Source organism: Aedes albopictus, chromosome 3 (assembly GCF_035046485.1).
Source record: "Aedes albopictus strain Foshan chromosome 3, AalbF5, whole genome shotgun sequence".
Taxonomy (NCBI): Eukaryota; Metazoa; Arthropoda; class Insecta; order Diptera; family Culicidae; genus Aedes; species Aedes albopictus.
In genome coordinates, this window is record NC_085138.1 from 364250463 (window position 1) to 364273695 (window position 23233).

Sequence of the window (23233 nt, forward strand, 5' to 3'; positions counted from 1 at the left end):
ATGAGGAATACCTGGAGAAATCCCTAGAGAAAAGCACTGTAGGGTTCTCTTGAAGAATCACTGGACCACTTTCAGAAGGAATTTTGGGAGGAATCTCTAGATGAATTCCTTGAGATATCTTCAGAGGAATAACTAGAGCAATCTCTGGAGGAATTCCTGGAGGAATCTCTAGTGGAATTTCTGGACGAATCCCTGTAGGAGTTTTTATTGGAATCCCTGCAGGAATTTCCAGAGAAATCCTGAAGGATTTCATGTAGGAATTTGTGAAGGAACTTCTGGACAAATTCCTGAAGAAATCACAGGAAGAATTCCTGAAGAAATTTAAGGAACAATTCCTGAGGGAGTTTCTGAAGAAATCCCAGGAGTTACTAAAGAAATCGCTGAAATTCCTGAGGAAATCTTCAAGGATTTCTTAAAAGAGTTTGTAGAAGAACTCTTGGAGGAATCACTATAAAGTTCCTGAAGAACCCCCAGGAGGGATCTCCAGTCCTGGAGGAAGTCTTGGATCAATTCCTAGAGGAGTTTCTGAAAGAATACCAGGAGCAATTCCTTGAGGCATCCTAAGAAGAGTTCTTTAATGCACTTTTAAAGTAATTCCTGAAAGCGTTCATGAAGGAATCTCAGAAGGAATTCCCGGTTGAATCACTGAAGAAATTCTTGGAGGAACATCTGAAGAAACCCCATGAGGAATCTCGGAAACAATTCCTTATGGAATCTCAGGAGAACTTTTTTATCGAATTTCTGGAAGAATTTCTGTAGAGATCCCTGGATAAAAACACTCTGAAGAAATCCATGTCTGCAATAATATCTGGACGAATTATTGAAGGAAAACTTGGATGGATTCCTAGAGGGTTTTTGTACATTTTTTAAGCAATGCCTGGATTAAGTTTTGAATACATATCGAGCGCCCATACCGTTTGAAAGTCGTCTCAAGCCAGGCCCCATCTGGGCCCCCTCCAGGAAAAATCCTAGCTACGCCAATGGTTTACATACAAATATTTTTGTAATAGTTTTACCTAAACCATGTTCAAAGTCAATTTGACTTATTATTTTTTGAATGAGACCTGGGGTTTTGAAATCGGACGCGAATTGGCGGAGATATGGGCCTAAAAAAATACATGTTATTTAGGGAGTGACACCAAACTTTTGATCGGGATTGTATATCGAATAGAATTCAACTTTTAACGTATGAGTAAAGCGGATACGTGGGAAGCCAGCAATTAATGCACTTTTTCCCTAAGTTGCAAATCACGTGAACTTTTAAAATATTGATCAATTACCAGCAGTGTCGTTTTGTTTGTTTCTCAGGTGAGTTCTTCAAGCATATTCTCATTTGAAATGTTTATCAAAGCGCCGACAAATTGCAGCGACTGTTTGCTTTGCTTTTTGCCTCTATCAGATAAATCCATAAATTATAAGGCTACTAGAAAATCAAGCCACCATGATGAAAGTTTTCCAAGCGATTTTCCACTACTAAATGAAATACCGTTCGGCGGCTGGCATTAATTAGCAACCGCATCATCGTTCGTTGCAACAATTTCCACCCCGCGCCCAAGCGAGCCGCAACGGATTTGAATCTACGCCAGGATTGATTCTAGCGAACAAGTTACGCCTGCAATTTAGCAGTCATAAGCATTTTTTGCCCTTCGCCACTAGGGCGCTTGAAGTGTGTTGCTACTGTTGTTGTGAGGTAACATTAATTACGTGATAATTACCCGTCTCCCCCCGGGTTGTTGGTTGGTGTAGCGCTCTGACTCCACCCCACTCTGGCACTTTGGGTGGCAGCCCTTTACGGATAGGTTGGGAATTGAGTGGGGTGGGGTGGCAAAAAAAACTTCAACATCACCACCATACACCGGTGATTATAAGCCATGGGAGCCGAGAACAACAACGAACCTACTTCTCAGTTGGCTACGATCTGAGATTTGATATCGAAGCAGAGCGTGGAAAGAAGTGGAAAGCTTTTTTTTGCTATTTCGTTAAATAGTCAACGTACGGTAACGCTCTAGAAAAAATATTATTATTAATTAATTTGCATATAATGACCGCAATTATGAAGTTGATTTATTCGGAGATGGAGATTGTTTCGTTTGGGTTGGGACACACATGGTTGAAAAGTTGGTGGCAACATAAAATGGAAGGAAAATTTCGCTTTGATGCTAATGAAAGACGAACTGATTTTCCTTTGATAAGTACCAGGTGGGTTCACAGATTTGAGATGCTACCGTTGCTCGTTTATAACAATTGAAAAGAGAATCGAATGAACTGGAAAGTTCACCCGAAAAACTTACGCAGTTTTTCACACTGTCCATCCAATAAAAACCGTTTTCATCCATGATTTTCCGTAGCTCAGTGTGGTCGATACATTTATGTCGATGAACAGGTGTTGCGGTGGAACCTGTTAGTCGTGACATTTTTGGAGGATTTAAGGCACGGTGAAGATTTGGTCCATTGTCGAGCAGCCATCGACGAAGCTGGCTTGATAACTCCCCACAAACTCATTCACTTTAGATTAAAGACGACGACGGAAGATGAACTGTGATAGCAATTTGTAGGCAGCATTCAGTTAGGTCTCCCAGATCCGGACTATTTGCCGGTGCAGGTAGCTGGCCAACTTTTTTGAGCCCATCTTGATGAGTTCCGCTCCAAAACCATCTTTAGCAGCTGACTTATTGTTCTTGAGCTGCTGGATATCACCCTTAACCCTCGAGCAGTCGCGTCTTTGACTACCTGCAGCGACGCCGCGCTCATGCTGTGTACCCCAAGCGTGCATTTTTCATGGTGCGTGTACTCAGTACACGACGCGACCGCTCCCGGGTTAATTTCCCTCAATGTGGGAGTAGGCTCGTTATTGCTCCCTGCTATATTGAGATAGTCATTTCTTCGCTGCCTTGGTCTTCCATGTCTGCGCACCCTGTACTATTCAGGTGTTCGTTGTGGTGCTGTTTCCACCATTCGATCACCTCACGCCCGTCCGTCAAGATGCTCCCGTCCTTATCCCTGCACATTTCGGCTCGTGGCACGAAGCCTTTGCGGGATGCGTTGAGCCTCTGGTAGAACTTCCGTGTTTCTTAACCGTGTTCGAGTGCCTTGCTGCAGCATGAACACCCTCGCTGCATTCTTCTCTTCCAAAATCTCTCTGCACTCGTCATTGAACCAATCGTTCCTCAGGCTCACTTCCACATACCCAACGTTGGTCTCAATTGCGTTGTTGAATCCTGCTCCAGTACTCCAGAAGTCCTCCAGCAGGGGCTTCATTGAGTTCGTCCTGGTCCGCGATTCTGCGATACGCTGTCTCGGAGATTCTGCGAGTATGTGGAGGCGACATCCGGTTGCTTCAGTCGCTCCAGATTATACCGAGGCAGCCGTCGGTATCGTATATAATTGTATGTAATCACAGAGAAATTTTGGCGCATTTTTACCATCACCAGGTAGTGGTCAGAGTCGATGTTATCACCACGATAGGTTATGACGTACCGACCGGTTCTAACTAGGAGGTAGAAATCAGATTTTCATGACAAGGAGCTGAGAGACCTTACAAGAGGTCTGATTCGCTGTGCCTGCCTTTACCGTGACAAAACATCCACGATGGTGACATAAAATTCAAAATGGCGGCTATTTTATTGAGTTTAATGCTCTAAACTCATACATTATGGGTATATGTGGTAAGGAGAAGATGTCCGTAGTCCAAAAATTCCAGGGGCGTTCCAGGGAGTCTCAGGTAGGAGCGGGTTCCAGGGGACCTTAAGGACACTTCGAAAGGACTTAGGGGTTCCTAGGCAAGTTCCAGAGGGTCTCAGGGGCGTTGTAGGGTGTTTTAGGGGTACCAATAGACCACAGTCACAGAAGATCTCAGAGGCGTGTCAAGTTGGACCCAGGAGCTTATAAGGAGCTTCAGCGACGCTTCAAAGAGTCTCTGAGAGTTCCAGTTTCAGGGGATGTCCTAGGGGAACTCAGGGGCGTTTCAGGGTGCCTCAGGGGTATTTTAGGAAGTTTCAGGAGCTATCAGGAGATCTCGGGGTCGTTTCAAGGAATCGCAGCAGGTTTCAAGAGATGTCATGAGGGCTCAGGGATGTTTCAGGGGGTCTCAGAGGCGTTTAAAATAGCCTTAGGAAATCTCTGGGACTCTGGGGATTCCATGTAGGCCCTCTAGTAGAGGGTCCCAGGGGCGTCCTAAGGATTTGTGAAGGCCCGGTCCAATATCTTTCAAAATTTCTTTCACTATGACATTTGAAGTTGGGACCCTTTCTTTTTTTTTCTTCTACCATAACACCAAATTTTGAGCAGTGAATTGATCACTCAAATTATAAGTTCGAAGAACTTTACAATTTGAGGGAATCACATTCCAGATAATCCAACTCTCGCAAATTGCAAAGCGTATCTTAAAATTCGTCGAATAAACCCGTGCTATTGAAAGGACTGGGTTTTCCACTTTGGTATGGGGTTAAGCACATAGATACATACATGTAAGTATCCCCCATTCGTTTCATTTCCTATGGCTAACATACTTTATACGTACCAGAAATTTCTTATAAAACCAAGGAAGCAGATAAGGCACATTGTTTGCTGATTTGACCTGCCTGATTTCACTGCATACCCCCTTCTTAAGCACTCGTAGAAAAACCATCGAACGGAACCTGACGTGCCTTTATACAGTCGAGTCTCTTACTAAACGAATTCCTATTAAACGGACTCCTATTAAACGAACTCCTACTAGACAGGGGTGAGCGTTATAGGAGACTAAGAGCTTATGGGATTTCGGCATTTTGGGGGTGTGGCCTATTATCTCGGGTGTGTTAAGAGTTAACGCAATACTTTCTTCGGCAAAGTTTTAGGGCTTGATAAGATCTACCATTTAGAACTTTGGTTCATATGATTAGTTGGCAATTTGGCCGCTAGAGGGACCATCAACAATTTGATGCTAAATTGCACTACGGGAGACATATCAGGTTGTCAAGCAAACGTTACGATATGCGACAGCTCAAGACCCTGATAATTTGGAAGGATAGTGTCTTCGGGAAAGTTGTTGGGTACGCCAGTAACTTACTGACGATGAGTTGCGAAGTTCGAAATTCCTCCACTGGGCGGCGCTAGTGAGCAAGTAAAATTTGAAAACCTCATATCTCAGAATCCCGATAACTTAGGATGATGGTGTCTTCGGCAAAGTTGATCAGTGTTACATGAACTTACATAAAAATAAACACTTGTTTCGCAATTCTGCCACTAGGCGGCGCTAGTGAACATGCAAATTTTAGAAATCTCATAGCTCAGAATCCTGATAACTTAGAAAGTTGGTGTCTTCGGCAAAGTTGATCAGAATGACATAAACTTACATAAAAATAAACACTTGTTTCGCAATTCTGCCACTAGGCGGCGTTTACCGGGTTTTTTCGTCTTTTTTCGATATTTTTGGCTGTTTTTCGGCTTGGCAAAACTAGTGTCGCTCCCCCCGATAACTTAGAAAGTTGATGTCTTCGGAAAAGTTGATCAGATTGACAAGAACTTACATAAAAATAAACACTTGATTCAAAATTCTGCCACTAGGAGGCGCTAGTGAACTTTCAAATTTTAGAAATCTCATAGCTCAGAATCCTGATAATTTAGGAAGTTGGTGTTTTCGACAAAGTTGGTCAGTATGACATAAACTTACATAAAAATAAACATTTGTTTCGCAATTCTGCCACTAGGCGGAGTTTACCGGGTTTTTTCGTCTTTTTTCGATTTTTTTGGCGGTTTTTCAGCTCAGCAAAACTAGTGTCGCTCCCCCCGATAACTTAGAAAGATGGTGTCTTTGGCAAAGTTGATCAGAATGACATAAACTTACATAAAAATAAACAATTGTTTCGCAATTCTGCCACTAGGCGGCACTAGTGAACATACAAATTTTAGAAATCTCATAGCTCAGAATTCTGATAACTTAGAAAGTTGGTGTCTTCGGCAAAGTTGATCAGAATGACATAAACTTACATAAAAATAACACTTGTTTCGCAATTCTGCCACTAGGCGGCGTTAGTGAACATGCAAAGCCGAAAAACCGCCAAAAAAGTCGAAAAAAGACGAAAAAACCCGGTAAACGCCGCCTAGTGGCAGAATTGCGAAACAAATGTTTATTTTTATGTAAGTTTATGTCATACTGATCAACTTTGCCGAAAACACCAACTTCCTAAGTTATAAGAATTCTGAGCTATGAGATTTCTAAAATTTGCAAGTTCACTAGCGCCTCCTAGTGGCAGAATTTTGAAACAAGTGTTTATTTTTATGTAAGTTTATGTCATTCTGATCAACTTTGCCGAAGACACCAACTTTCTAAGTTATCAGGATTCTGAGCTATGAGATTTCTAAAATTTGCATGTTCATTAGCGCCGCCTAGTGGCAGAATTGCGAAACAAGTGTTTATTTTTATGTAAGTTCATGTCATACTGATCAACTTTGCCGAAGACACCATCTTCCTGAGTTATCGGGATTCTGAGATATGAGGTTTTGAAATTTTACTTGCTCACTAGCGCCGCCCAGTGGAGGAATTTCGAACTTCGCAACTCATCGTCAGTAAGTTATTGGCGTACCCAACAACTTTCCCGAAGACACTATCCTTCCAAATTATCAGGGTCTTGAGCTGTCGCATATCGTAACGTTTGCTTGACAACCTGATATGGCTCCCGTAGTGCAATTTAGCATCAAATTGTTGATGGTCCCTCTAGCGGTCAAATTGCCAACTAATCATATGAACCAAAGTTCTAAATGGTAGATCTTATCAAGCCCTAAAACTTTGCCGAAGAAAGTATTGCGTTAACTCTCAACACACCCGAGATAATAGGCCACACCCCCAAAATGCCGAAATCCCATAAGCTCTTAGTCTCCTATTAAGCGGATTCCTATTGCGCCCCCCGACCAGTGATCTTATAAGAGTCTCGACTGTACATATTCAACCCCCTGACCATGTAGCATTACAGAGCGCCATGCTGACTACGCCATGCATTTCAACCGGTGACCGGATCTAGATTTGGTCCTGCTCGACTGGCCAATGTTTATCGAGCACCGTTTGTCGACCGCCGCCATCAAGCTGCCCACCATCATTTGTGCGATTGGTAGTGGTTCTTTTGTTCGACATAGTTGCACCCAGTCCTCTTCTCGTCCCACAACCAATGGTGCTGCACTTTCCGAACAATTGGTGCACCCGCACTGGCCGTCGTCGTGGTCGGTCAGTCAGTGGTCACTAATCTGCATCTAGTTACGAATGCAAGCCCGCCCTGGATTTATGGTGATTGCAGTTCTGTGACGTGTTTGCCCCTTCGGTGGTGCGCAATTGCAGCGCCTGACGCTGACCGATTGGGAAGTTGGTTGCAGGGATGCCAAATGTATTTTTGGATATCTGTCAATAGTCCAATACAATAATGATTGTCTTATTCGATGACATAAAAAAATGGACTTAAAATTATCAAATCTAAAAAAAAGGCCGGAGTCCACCCAACAAACATTGTTGCTGTACAGCAGCTGAATTAGCCGTTCTTAAGCTTGATTTTGAATATTTTGTCCGAATAAGCTGTTATTCAGCTCTCATTGTTATATGGGCGTGGCGCAAGTGATCACATGTTTGCTTCATAAGCAGATGGTCATGTGTTCGATCCCAGCCCCGACACTTTTGTCAGTTGCTCTTCCTCCTGAAAGCAGCTGACACTGAGCCTCTTCTTAGCTCATGGCTCAAACGGACCCGGATACTTGGATATCGGCGAACGAAAACTCATAATGGACCCCCAATCGGACTGGAAACAGGAACAACCAACAGCCACACATCAACATGCTCATCATTCTACCATGATAGGGTAGAAAGTGAAAGCAGCGCGAAAAGCAACCAGTTCGATATAGTAGAATATTAGAATACATTTAGGCGCTGTACAAAAGTGGAAGTGTAGCTGCCAATTGAAATCGCTCACGTAGTGCCCTAGTGGACAAAATAGCTGTACATTAGATTAAGTGATTAAGAATAAGAAAAAAAACCTCAAGAAAGCCAAATTGAAGTTAGCTGCAATGAGACTACAAAAATGAAAAATAAAATGTTAAAAAAAGAAAAGGAAATTGTTAAAGAAAATCATTTTTTTTTTCCTAACTTAGTACAAAGCTAATTGCCTGTGAAAATATGTGTATTCCTCAGTGAACCCCGCACATCTGGCAACCTTGACACGTGTGCATTGTGCTGAATCGGCTTTGAACTTGCAGCTATGATCCAAAATGTCTGTGGTGGAAACCAGGAAGGCAGCCAGGCCAGGGTCTCAAGTGCACATGTTTTCCCATTTCCGTTCCGATATTTCATGCAAACAATGCATTTGCTTGCTTTGGCTCATCGCATCGCAGCAGCAGAGCAGCAAAGAAACCGTTCGCTCGTTGATCGTGAACATTCAGAACAAAAGTTTTGCGATGCAATTTTCATTCGGGCTGACCCCATAAAGTAGATGCAAGTTACGGGTTGTGTAGTTTTTTTTCGTGAGCGTATGTGAGTGTGTGCACTGCTTCCGAATGCAACGCGCCAACCAGTACTGTGCTTATTCTGATGGTTGGCTTCGGACAGTAATTCAAAGCTGGTTGGTTGGCTGCTTGGCTTCAACTGCACCAGTTGGGATGGTTTTTGCGATATGGCGCGATCTAAATATGCACTGGAGTGGATTAACGAGACGGAGAAACTGTACACAGGCGATAAAGTTTGTCCAGAGGTTGAATATCTTTAGCACATGACCGCCCCGACGAACGGTACCTCTGAGTCAGGAGTTGCCCAGTTTGAAAGATGGCTAAAATATAAACGACTCATAAAAAACTGATAATTTTCCATAACAAAATCAGAAATTGCCAATAAAAAAGTAGGGGTGGGAGCAATAATAAACTACAAAATTTCCATAAACAAATCAAAAAGTGCATAAATAAATCAAAACTTCCCATAAATAATTGATTTTCGAGCAATAAAAAATGTCAGAATTTCCACAAATAAAACAACAATTGCAATAAAAAACTATATTTTTTCCAACAAAAAAGTTTAAATTTTCCATAAATAAATCTGATTTTTCCATAAATAATTCAAAAATTTCCAATTGAAAAAAATCAAAAAAGCAATTGAAAACTTAGCAATAAATACGAACTAATGAGCAAAGTAAAAGTATCATCCGAGCCATGCGGCGAAGCCGCAAAGAGGATTGAGGAACTGAGGCGGCAGAAGGCCGCCGAAGTTTCCGAAATCCGATTCGCCGTAACTGCGTCGATTCGGTTCTAGGCAATCCACAGAACCAAGAATTTGCCCGGTATAATGCAAACAGAGATGTTATCCTTTTTTAAAGTCCGACGAGCGTTAGCGAGTTCGGACAGCAAGCGATTTTCTGTTAAATTGCACAATAGTTTCAGTTTTTCTATCATAGTTCTATGATCTAGTATGTTCGAAATTTTTTGTTGGAGAAAATATAGTTTTTTATTGCAATTGTTTATATATTTGTGGAAATTCTGACATTTTTTATTGCTCGAAAATCAATTATTTATGGGAAGTTTTGATTTATTTATGCGCTTTTTGAATTGTTTATGGAACTTTTATAGTTTATTATTGCTTCCACCCCTATTTATTTATTGGCAATTTTCGAATTATTTATGGAAAATTTTTAATTTATTATGGGACGATTAATTGGCTGCCTTTGAAAGATGGCGTCGTCTATCGGAGTGAAATGTTTTTGCGTCAATCTGGAACGTAATCTAATCATAGCGGGAAAAAGTAAGGTTATGTTCAGCGATTGCAATTAAGTTTCACGTTTGATTCTATAAATATTACGGTCCTGGCTGGAGTCCGAGTGCTAGTCAATTAATTGAGAAGATTTACTGGATTACTTATATACATGTTTACAGTCGGGAACGGGGACAATAACTGTAAGTTATATAACAAGAGTGTGCCTGACTCAGAAGATGGAAGATAGGGGAAAGAGGGGCATTACGCCCCGGCTAAGCATATGTGGTCATAAACCGCAAATGATGCTTATTTTAAGGTCGTATTCTGCCTTGGAGAGCAGTTTATTCCCTTTCCTAAGAGACTTCAACTTTTGGTCCGCGTGTCCACAAAATTTCCCATTCAAATTCACAATTCAAAAAAGCGTAACTTTTTAGGTGCCGGAAAACTGCTGGAGCCAAAACGCCTTTTTGGGAGAGGCAAAACGCCCGCTGGCATTTCCCGCTTTGACTTGTTGTGAAATACCAAGGGCCTCCATCGAACTCTTCCCAGCAGCAAATGAAGGTGTAGGACACGCCTCCTACCCTAGTTTAATGGGTTGATTCCATATAATCAGCGCGCAATGTCTTAATTTCTGTACGCTGCAAATCAGGAAATCTTTCCAAATGTGAAAAATCATCGTTTTTTCAGCTTTTCTTTCGACAATAGTAGCCGTTCTTGAGCTTAAGCTGCTCAAATTTAGTTCTAGTTTGCTTGCATCTAACGAAAACCTCCACAATATGATGAAATTGCGTGAAGGCGTTTTGCCCGCAGTTCCCCTATACATTTTGAAGCTTATACCATTACGTACATCCATGTTGAAGCAATGGCTCTGGACATCCAAATACTCCATCCGTCAACCGTGCAGGGGGATATTTCCACCCTCAGGATGCTGTATGTACGGCCTGAAACCATCATTCAGGCAATAATGCAAATAATCACCTCACGAATGCTCAATCAACTTATCCATTGTATTTTATCGCATGCGATTGAACTGTACACTGCTCAGCGATGACCAGAGGCAAAGAGGTGGCAAAACGAACATGATGCAATTCACAAACGATTTTGCACAAGCGTTGGGCAATTTTAAATCGATGTTCGCAATATCGATGTTTTTGTTTTGATTAATCGATTTTTTGAATCGATGTTGAAGCCCCACAAAATCGACCGAATCGATTTTTTACATACGATTTTTGTTTCGATTCAAAAATATTAAATTTTTATTTTTCTTCAGAATGCATTGTGTCAACGTTGTATCAATTTTCGACACAGAGTCGTGAAATCATTGACGTAGCTAATTTTTTTTACTGGACCAGAGATGACTTTTCAGCGGCATGGGCGCCCGATATGTGAACATGCAAATAGGCATTGCAGTTTTAAGGAATCAAAATTACTGTTTAAGATTTGTTTCTAGTATCGTAAACTATATGAGTATGAACAATTCCTCCAGGTTTTTTTTTCATACCTTGCTGCAATGATTCCGTCTTGAATTCTTCCAGAGATTCCTTTAACCCTTTGAAGACGGTGTTTTCTCCTTTCTTGATGTAACCTTGCTGCTCTAGAATACATTTGTAATAGTTGATTTTATCAAATTTTCTTCAAATTTTTATCTAGGGATTCCTGCAGTAATTTTTCAAGGAATTCGCTAAGAAAACTCTCGTGAGATTCCCTAAGGAATTCCTCATGGGATTGCTTCCGGGATTCAACATGGGGTGAAGAATGTTTCTCCAAGATTCCTCCAGGAATTCGCCTGGGAATCCCTTCTGTGATTCTTTCGAGAACATCTTCCAGGATTAATTTTAAAATGCCTCCGAAAACTCTTCTTGGGATTCCTTCAGGAATTCCTCCCAGAATTCTTCCAGAAAGAATTGCTTTCAATCTTCCTCCTGGGGTTTCTTCAGGAACTCCTTCACAGATTCCTTTAGGAACTCATACATGAAAAGTTCCTCTGCGTACTCTTTTTAACATTCCTTCAGAATTTCCTCTGGAATTTCTGCGATTTCTGCAGTACTTCCTTCTGGGACTTCTTCAGAAACTCCTCCTAGAATTCCCTCAGAAATTGATCCTTGGATTTCTTCAGGAATTCTTCCTGGGATTCTTCCAAGAATTCTTCAAGGGTTCCTCTGGGAATTCCTGCATGGATTCCTATAACAAAATCTTACAGGGATTTGACCAGGAATTCCTCCAGTAATTTCTCTAGAGATTCCTCTAGGAATTCCTCTAGCAATTTCTCTAGAGATTCATACAGGTATTCCTCTTGAGATACCTCAAGGAATTCCGTTAGAGATTCCTCCAGGAATTCCTACAAAAAGTGCTGCAGTAGTTCTTCAAAGAAATCCCCTAGGAATTCCTTCAGGGACTTCTCTAAAGATTTCTCCAGGGATTCCCCATGGAATGTATACAGGAACTCCTCCAGGAATTCCTCTAAAGATTTCTCAATATATTTCTCTATAGATTTATCCAGGAATTCCTACAAGCATGACTCTAGGCATTTCTCTAGGAGTTCCTCCAGGCATTCCTTCAGGAATTCCTTTTGGGATTGCTCTAAGCATTCCTCCTTCGGGAATTCCACCAAGAGTTTCTCCAGGGAATACGCCAGGTATTTCTTAAGAAATTCCTCCAGGAATTCTTTCAGGAATTGATCCAAGAATTCCTCCAGAAAATCTTCCATGGATTCCTTCAGAAATTCTTTCCGAAATTTATTCAGGCACTCCTCGAGGAATTTTTCCAGGGATTCCTCCGGTATTTTTTCCTTTGGGAACTCGTTTAGGAATTTCTCTGGGAATTTACACAGTAATTGCTCCAGGGATTCCTCTTAGCATTCTTCCAGAGATTTCTCCAGTATTTTCTCTGACGATTCCTCCAGAAATTTTTCCAAGAATTCCTCCAGAAAAGTTCTCGGGGAATTCCTCTAGACTAGAGATTCCTCCGAAGATTCATTCAGGGATTCCTTTAAGAATTTCTCTAGGGATTTCTGTAAAAGTTCCACCTGGCCAGGAATTGTTCCAGAAGATCCTACAGGCATTGCCAAAAAGTCTTCCAGGAGTTCTTCCAAGAATTTAACCAGAAATTTATTCGCCAGGGATTCTTCCCAGATTTCCTCTAAGAAATCCCCCAGGAGTTCATCCAGGAATTTCTTCACGATTTCTTCCAGAATATTCTCTAGGCATATTCCAAGAATTCCTCCTGTGAAATTTCCAGGAAATTTTCCTGGAATTCTTCCAAGGATTCCTTAAAGATTTTCTTCAGGAATTTCTCCACGGATTCATCCAGGAATTTCTCCAGAGACGATTCGATGTACAATTTAAATTTTTGATATTAAATTTATTTAGACAAATAATTCATCCCATGAGCTTGTACTCCATGCTGCAAAAGGATCACTTTATGGTTTTGCAACATTTTATAATATTGAATCGATGTGAAAACATCGATTCTAAGCATTCGATTAAATTGGTGAATCGATTCTGCAGGTTCGATTCAAATCGATTAAAAAAAATCGATGTCTCATCCAAACTTGCCCAATGCTATTTTGCACACATCTGTCAGTGCCGCCACATTGGCCAATCCAAATTCCTGTGTGGTAGTGGTTTGTGTTCAGATTTCCCGTGTTAATTTATGTGTAAGAACTTTGTAAACATCTTTTGTTCTCACGTATATGGATAGGCTTGCAGTAGGTTTCGTGAGACTGTTTTTGGACAACTCAATGCTCACCCGAACAGCCGAACAACACCGAATGGTTTGGTTTTAGAAGCTACGGCACGAACGCTCGACACGCACACAGAAGTAACATTCTCATGCACCGACACCACACCAATAACGTTTTCAGCTTACGATGCTACACGATAAGCTGATCGAAAAGCATCGAAAGCGATGAAAAGACAGACTTGGCTGGAAAGTAACAGCTCAACGGCGAAATGGAGCAGCTAACAATGCTGATCAGCGTCGAGTCTATTCGTGTGCTATTCGTACAGGAGGTTGGTTTGATAAAGCGAGACACACGCAGAAAAATAAATTGTAAACACAATTAAATACTAGTTCAAATCAACCGATTTTTCAGTTTACTATTGCGACAAACTGATTTCTAGTTTAGACTGAACTGTTCTATTGTTTAATAACACAAATATTTTCATTTGTCGAAATTTTAAACAGTTTGTTAAAACAAACAGAGATATGGTATTTTCAACATGAAATAATGGATTGATTCAAACGACTGCACTTTTGCCACTAACAAACCCGGAATGTGATTGTGTAGGTGACGGCGGCAGCTGCGGCAGTTCGGAAATCTATTTTTAGAGCATCGGTAAGCGGATGGGGAGGAGAAGGACTAAAAAAGACAAAAAAGGCGAAACCGATCAACTTTTTGTGGATGCTGTCGTGAGTACCTGCGCGTTATCCATCACGGCCAAAGCTGCACTTGGAAGTTGATGTAATAGATTTGCTACACCTTCTTCATTGTGGCGATGATGGGGTAAGCATTTTATAGATGTGTGAGTGCTTTCGGACCATGTTTATGGTTTTTATTTTGTTGAAACAAATTAAATTTTTGACATATGAAATTATGGTAATCGGTTGTTTTTATCGATAAACTCTAAATGAAAACAATTAAATATAACTTTGGAATAAGTAAATTCTTATTTTGAAAATCAACCATGCGTTTTATTGTTTTAAACAAGCGCCATTTTTCTGCGTGAAGGGTGAAAATTTATTCGTTGTCGAAAGCGAATCGCATCATTTAGAGAATGTTTTTACCAAATAGCAAGCTTGCATTCAGGTTATCATTAGGATCAAAAAACTGGGCACCGTAATCTAGTTCGCCCTCAGCGTAGAGAACCTAGTTGCGACGGTAGAAGCCTGTGAGTTTTTTTTTTTGCTTTTTTAAAATGCTTTATTTACAGTTTACAAATTTAACAAGTTTTTTAATATAATTTCTAAGTGGTTCATAATTTCTAACATTGTCAGGAACCCAGTCAACCAGTAATCGTATAAGATCTTTCTTTAGGATTCTACCTTTCAGTGTTCTACTACAAGTTAACGTAGCGTAGTACAAATTCTCTAAAGTGATGTTATTCTGGTGTGTTTCGTGGTGGCTTGTCAGTCTTGACAAAAATAAAACACTATTTATGTAATTTTGTCCGACGTTTCGGTCCGTTTGGGACCTTCTTCAGGGACTCAATAGTTACAGTGTTCTCGTCCAGTGTGGTTCGGTAGAACCTGTAACTGTCGATTTGGTTCGAATTTTCCCGCACAATCGCAGCCAAATTGGATGCCCTATCGGGGGAAACTCGTTCCGAAAATCAGCACTCTGGAATTTAGAACCTACTTCGAAAACGATCACCATTGCTTTCACCATAGAAGACATTTTATGCATAACGCAAGGTTTAACATTTACCAAAGGTATGAATTGGTGGAAAGGCTGACATCAACGTTAAACCTGGTTTGGGATCACCACAATCCAAACCTTTTGGACTTCGGATCGTAGTTCCGTTTCGTAGCCAGGCCCTGATTAAGGATTGTGGGGCCCGGGGCCGGAGCGGATGGGGAGACCTCTCGGAGGTACAAATGCGATGGGCAAAAAAATGTTTTTCATTGTTTTTGAACAGTACGAACAAAATAAAAATTAAAATTATTGATTAACAAGCAAAATAGGTTGTTGTGGGGCCCCTGAAATGTGGGGGCCGGAACCCTGACCCCCTTGCCCCTAAGGGTCCGGCCCTGTTCGTAGCCGAGGAAGCAAGTATCATTTCCTCTTCGACGTTGGCGCAATACAAACTCTTCAAGGAGCTTAGTTACGATTCAAAATGGGCAGTCTTGCGAAAGTTTAACGTTTGATGCAAGATCCTACGGAAGCAAAACAGTCCGTGCAAGAGAGAAAAGGGGTGCGATGTACGCCTGCGGCCTCTCGGTCCTATCTTCGAAAACCAAACGGAATCAAACTACGAACACCAGTTGTGATGTACGCCAAGGGCAGTCCAAGATCCTGTTCAGAATTGTACCGGGTGCTTCTGTAATCTGTACAGCTCTTCGAAGGTGGTACGAACCTACAACATCTTAGATGAAAGCTCGAAACTAACGCTGATGGAACAGAGTTTGATGGGTGAACTAGGAGTGAAAGGACCGCAAGACCGCAATTCCCTTGGTCTACGATGGTGGCACTAACAGGACTGAAGCTCTGTCGTAAAAAGTTAACTTCCAGATTTCCAGCACTACGAGTCCCTGCAAGAGGTTCAGGCTCGCCGAAGTGCATACAGCTGAGAATCTACAGCTCCAAAATACAGAAGAAGTACCAGAGCCTACCTGTCGAATGCTATCAAGAAGTCAGCACTAACCACCTCATCGGGCTGGATAATGGGCGCCTGGCAGTGAAGACTCGCCTGGGTTGGATGATTTTTGGTTGTTGTTGGCACCAGTGCCAACCACATTAACCACCATCGTGACTAGCTTAGTCAAGGCAAAGCCAAATCGAACGAGGAGCTACATGGGACTATGTAGCAGTATTCGTACTGGAAAGCTTGAGAATCCGCAAGCCTAACAAACGGCGTGCTGCAAAAGTTTCCTGTAGCTGTGCACGCCATCGTTAATAATGACCACTACGTAGACGGCATCCTAATCAGTGACGAAACGGGAAAAAAACGAGTTAGCGACGGAATTAAAAGGGATATGCGAATGCGGAGGTTTCTAAATGCGAAACTGTAAGTTCAACGTACAAGCGGTAGCTACCGCGTTGGACGTTGAGAAAACTAACGAGAAAAACCTAAGCATCGGGGAACCAGACACCACTAAGAAGGCACTCGGCATGTGCTGGGATACTACAACATACTGCACAGCAAATAATTTTGTAATATCCTGGCGCGTAACTTCTGGCGATGTATCCATTTTTGGATGTAATTTCTGCCGATTCCATCGTTTTCCAACAATGAATTAACTACATCGACTGTTTTCCTATTCTCCGCATCGACCAATGTGGCGCTAGCTTCTATGCGCGAAAAATCGCTATAAGTAAATCGCAAAAATATTGTATGACAAATAGCATCTAAAGGCAAATTTATCGAAGTTGAATACATTATTCAAAAACATATTTGGTAGTGGTTGTGCACAATGGTGACTACTCTTAAGCCTACCAAATATTTTTTCAGTAAAAGCTTCCTATTTCAAGTAATTCAAGTTTATATGATTTTTACCATACAAAATAAAATGGATTTACTCCTGCTGATCAAACGCGCATGAAATCCCTTGTAACATCCTTTAGAATCCCCTGAATCACCCTTAAAGCGAATCTTTGTTCTTGAGTTATGATTTTTCAAAGTAGGTTGTGTCTGTGGAAAATGATTATGATTTTCAAATAACTCAACGTACATATGCACCAAAATGCACAGCTCAGGTGAGATTCAAACTCACGACCCTTATTCGCTAGACTAGTGCTTTACCAACTAAGCTACCTGGGGGGGGGGGGGGGGGGCGGAGCGAATCTGGTGTGATGGTAAGAACACTTGACCATCATGCCGAGGGCCTGGGAATCCCACTCCTGACATACTCGCAAAATGTGAGTTTTTTCCTTCCGAAGTGAAGTAAAGCGTGGGTCCCGAGATAAATTAGCCTAGGGCTAAAAATCTCGTTAAAAAAAAAAAAACTAAGCTACCGAGCCAATTAATAACACGGCATTTTAGTTGTCATAAGGTAATTCAAATCTCATCGATCAATATCATTTTCCACCTAAACTGCAAATATAACCATCTCTGTTGTACATATGTACGACGATCGAAAGCGATTTATTCATTGTTTGAAACTGTTTGCCTATCGTACAGGCACCGCTTCCCCACCGACTGTGTTGAGGAAGAACATTTGTACCTGGAAGTCGATCAAACGAATCGTTCGCTAAGCTATGCTCGTTAGCTTAGTTGGTAAAGCACTTGTCTAGCGAATAAGGGTCGTGAGTTCAAATCTCACCTGAGCAGTGGATTTTTTCCCAAGTTTACCAATAATTTACCCATCTGTACACAGATAAACATAATGACATTTACACGTCTTGTAAACTTCATTTTAGTCATGTAAACTTAGTGTTATGATGGTTTACATGATACATCATTTAAATTTGTCATGTAAACACTCATTTAAATTATGTCATGTAAACACTCAGAGTCATGCTAAATTACATGACATATAATGGAAGTTTAGATTATATTTTATGACTTTTACATGATATGTCATGTAAACTTCTGTGATATCCCACGCTCCAATCATGTGCATCATATGTCATAGAATTTTACACTTTTTTTTCGATCTGTGTACATGTACGTTGAGTTATTTGAAAATCATAATTGACCACACGGATTGGTATAACCGAAAATTTTCACTATGATTGAGTCGGAAAATGATTGTTTTCCACTGGAGTTTTCCGGAAAATTAGGCGACCCGGATTTTTTTCAATTTAGTTTTAGTTCGTATATAGGGTGACAAAGGGTATTTTCGGCAGGTTTGTTCTCTTCGTCAAGGGGGGTTTTTGTGGGCCAAATTGCCTGAAATTTGGGCACATAACTTAGCTTGGAAACGTGATATTCTCGGCCTTTGCAGTCTAATAGAGCAGCGAGAGACAATATCGTTCTCGCTGCTCTATTAGACTGCAAAGGCCGAGAATATCACGTTTCCCAGCTTAAGTTCCACAGTCGAAAAGCAACCATTTCCGTTAACTTAGCTTGGTTGGGAAGGATTTGAGGCCAACTTTGAGATCAACAGGTTTCGAAAAACCCCCCATGACGAAGATAACAAAACTGCCGTAAATACGTAAGTTCCCCTATATGAGCCCTACCTATGAAAAAAATTCATCAAATTCTGAGAACCTTCGTACCAATTTGTACGATAATAAAAATAACCCAATTGTTACTTAGTAGCGTAATATAAGTAGAGACAATATTCAAGCACTAGTTTGTCTCAAACGATAAAAAAGGTCTTTCACTGAAGCCAACTGAGGTGTATAAACGATTTATATAATGACATATCTTTTGATATAATTAAATGATACGTTTTGCGACGATTTTAGTCATTCACGTCTTATTAGTGATTAATAGAGTTAAAATATTCATAAGCACTTCTATTTCTCAAGCACACTCACCCCGCCACAAAGACCAGTCAAAAACCTTTTCATCGTCAGCAAACCATGTGTGTTAACAAAGAGAAATAGAAATCCAAGACCTTCCTTCCTTAAGGAACCTCGCCACTCTTCCCCTATCATCATCACTCACCTATTTAGTCTAATCAGCTGGTAGATCTAGATTGCCTATTCTTTTTGTTTATTCATTGTTTCAGAATATGTAAGCAAGACTGTTAGGTATACAAGAGTTTAGCATTTATTTGAAGTGATGTGGTTTGTTGTTTCTCAAACCATCTAAACCTTACACATACACCTGAGTCAACTATAAATTGGCCACGAAGAATGAACACTTGTTCCATCAAGAGACGTCTCATATAAAAATGGCTACCAACACCCTCTCGTGAAACATTATCTCGGCAATTATATTCAACAATTTATAGCTTGTCTTATTCCCCCGCATTATTCCGATGCAAACTAACCTACCTAACCTAACTTTGCCTACTCACACCCAAATTTCGTGAAACATATTTCCAAATCGCCTCCAGTGAATAACCGAAAAGTGGCCATCATGCGTGTAATTACAATTTCGGTTAATCCCTTATCCTCGTTTCACCCCAGCTACACCCATCGAGTTCGAGTGTGTGTGGGTCGATTTCCTGGAAATCCAGGACACAGCGGTGCCTACCAGGAGCCTGACGCGGCGCGGTCGAGAATCCGATATCCGTCCGATATCAATCACCTTCCGTATCGTCTCCCTTGTGACGGAATGTGTTACCCTTTTTTTCCAAAATAATTTATTATTCAACATTACACCTGTCTGCTGCCGACAACGACGACCAGGACCAGCGATGAAAGAAGGCTTTTTCGAGTTGATTTGTTTCGTCTTCTGTTCTGCTTTTGTAGGGTTTGGCGTTGCTTGCGACTACGCGAAAGGCCGCCTCCTCGATCGATTCGAGTGTATTAAAACGGAAAGGGTAGGATTCTGTCTGACATGTGGAAACATCCAAATTTAGGACGCAGCTTGGTGCACTCACTGGTTGCTTCCGAAAAGGTGAGATTGGCTCGTCGTATTCCAGTCCAACGCGTAGGCGGAAAGAGGGAAAAAGGATTGTGCGTTGGGTGTTTGTTGCTGAACTGTTTCATGTTGTATGTATTTGCTACTATGTAGCAACTGGTGACTTGCAACAAACAACTTCACATTTTGGGAGAAAATGAAATATCGATTTAGATATTGCGATTGAGGAAGATGCGTATTGAACTGTTTTAACTATGTTATGCACAAGCAAGTGTGGTATTGGAACGCAAGAGTTCAACTTGAGACAGAAATTCAGACATTTTTCTAGATACATATTTAGAAACTACTGCCTTTATTTCTTATGGAATTCTTCCAGGTATTTTTTTTATTCCTGTTCGGGTTTGTCACTGCGACCAGTTTTTAGATCTATTGTGACATTATTCAGAAATTGTAAAAGAAATTTTTCTGAGAATTTCTTCAGAGGTATCTCCAGAAGTTCATCCAAGAATTCCTCAGACATCTAATAAGGGATTTCTTCAAGGCTTCCAACAACACCTTAGTTTGCGATTTCCGTGGACTTTTTTTAAGAGAAGAAACGCCTTAGAAAACCCCTGAAGGATTTTTCCAGAAATTCCTCAAAAAGTTCCTTAAGCATTTTTCTTGGAGTTATTTGCGGAGTTGCTCCATAAGTCCCCCATGATTTTTTATTTTTTGAAAATGTAGGTGTTATATGAAGGCATTCGTAATGGCATCATCCAAGGCATTCATCCAGACTACTTCAGGAACTGCTTCAAGATTGTTTGTCCAGGAATTCCTCTAAAAAATTTCAGGAGTTTCCAAAGGTATCTCCGGGAGTATTTAAGGGATTTCTTGAGACACGCTTACAGAGATTTATTGGGAATTTCTTAAGGCTTTTTACGGCATCATCAGCATCGGCAGCCATGTTGGATATGAGCCTCAAAATTTCAAAGTGATCATTCTCTGCCACCAAAGCGAATATTCGTATGAAAAAGTATCATCCTATATGCTCACTCGCAGTGATTGCGATGATACTTTTTTTGCTGCGTTGCTGCAGAATTGACAGTGTTTTATCACTTCAAAAATGCGAAGCAAACAATCATTGAAAAGCAAAAAGTCAATGATTCGTTTGAAAACTTAGTGATGCAGTAAGACACCTTAAACGATTCTTTTAAGACTTCTTCAGAAATTTTTGTGCAATTTCTGAAAGAACTTCTGAATAATCCATGGATGAATATCCGAAAAAATTCTCCAGGAATCTTTTAAAACATCCCAGGGGAAATTTCGGTTTCATCAGAAATATCCCCTGGGATGTTTTAAAAGATTCCTGGAGAATTTGTTCGGATATTCATCTATGAGCAATTTCTTAAAAAAAAAACCTTGTAGGGATTTCTGCAGAAATCATTGGAGGAATTTCTCAAAGCATTCTTGATAAAACCTTGGGACGAATATCCGAAGCAATCCCTGTAGGATTTGAAAAGAAACTTTTAAAAGAATTTCTGAAATTCTCCATGAACTTTGCAAGAAACACCTTACTGAAATTCCCGAAGCAATCCCTGAAATACTGAAGAAGTCTCTGGAGAAAAAAAATCCTCAAAGGAATTTCAGAAGGAATCCTAGTATGAATTACTGAAACAAAACCCTGAAGGAATTTCTGAAGAAATTTTAGGAAGCATACTTTTGAATAAATCTCTGGATGAATATCCGAAGAAATCCCAGGAAAATTCTTGAAGGAATCCCAGTAGGATTTTTTAAGAACTTGCCCGAGAAGTATCTGGAGAGATTTCTCGGAAATCCTTGGTGGAATTTCAAGAGAAAAAATAAATTGGATAATTTATAGGGAAATTCCTGTAAAAATCGTTTAGTAAAATTCTTGGAGGATTTTCTGAAAGTATTCCTGGAGAAATCTGTGGACTTATTTCTGAAAAAAACCTGAATATCTGGAGAAACGCACAGATATGCGTCTGCAGAGATTCCAGAGAGGCTCTTGAGGTATTTCTAGAGGGATTTGCGTAGAAATCCGTAGGAAACACTTTTGAATTTCTTGAAGAATCCGTGAATAAATTATTGGAACCATCCTTAGAGGTAATGTCGTATTTCTGAGGTAATATATGTAAAAATATTTGGAAGAAATCCTAAAGGAATCTCCATATGAACTCCTGCTAAAATCTCTGGAGGAATTTCTGCCTGGATCACTTAAAGCAATAATACAGGAACCTCTGGAAGAATTCATGCAGAATTCTGGATGAATCCATGAACAAATTTGTAGACACATTCGTGTGGAACTTTTCAACGGAATCCCTGAAGTAATTCCTGAACAAATTTCTGGTGGATTCCTGAAGAGATACCTAAAGGAATATCTGTATTTTTTTTATTCAAATACGCTGGAAGAATTAATCAAAGAATATTGGAAATATTTTTTTAAGCAATCCCTGTACACAATTCTAAAAAAATTCTCAGAGAAATTTCAGATGATTTTTTTTTTACCAAACCCTAGATGAATTCCTAAAGTAGTTCTTAGTTAACATTCAGAATGAATCTTTAGAAATCTACCTACAAGATTTCTTGGAGAAATTTATGAGGGAATGTCTAAAGCAACCTCTATAGAAATTTATTTAAGATGAAGATATGACGAAGCCACAGCTCAAATTTTCAAGGGCACAAATCTGAAGAACCAAATGTTGTATCACGCTGAAAATTTGATCGATTGGTCATCACCAGCAGGTTACCAATCGATCAAGTTTTCAGCGCAATCTGACACCCGGTTCTTCAGATTTGTGCTCTTGAAAATTTGAGCTGTGGCTTCGTCATATCTTCACCTTAAATATCTCTGGAAGAATTTCTGAAAAAAATTCGCCGGAGGAGTTTCTGTAAGGAACCTTGTTAGATTATTTAAGATCGAATTCCTGGAGTAATTTCTGAAGAAACCCTTGGATTAATTTTGGAAGAAATCCACAGAAGATTTCCTTGGATTTGGAATCCTTGAATAATTTCATGGATGAATATCATAAGGAATTTATGAATGGAACTCCAGAGAAGATGGGGGAAGATGTTCTAAAAAGACGCGGACACTTCTTAAGTCAGAGGCTGTTTATACTGAATGAAACTTACCTAAATAATACTAGACAAAGGACACACGAAGTATGCACCAGTGGATACGGAGAAGAAACTATTCTCACGAAAAGTTCCATCGCCCGGAGCGGGAATCGAACTCTCACAGCATGGTGTGATTGGAAGCTTTCAACAGAAATCCGTGGAAAACTTTAAAACGTATTCCTGGAGGATATTCTAAAGGATCTCATGGAGCAATATCGGTAGAAATCCAGGGAAGGTTCTATAAATATTTCTGAATTATTTTCTGGGATTATTTTTTGAATACTTTGGA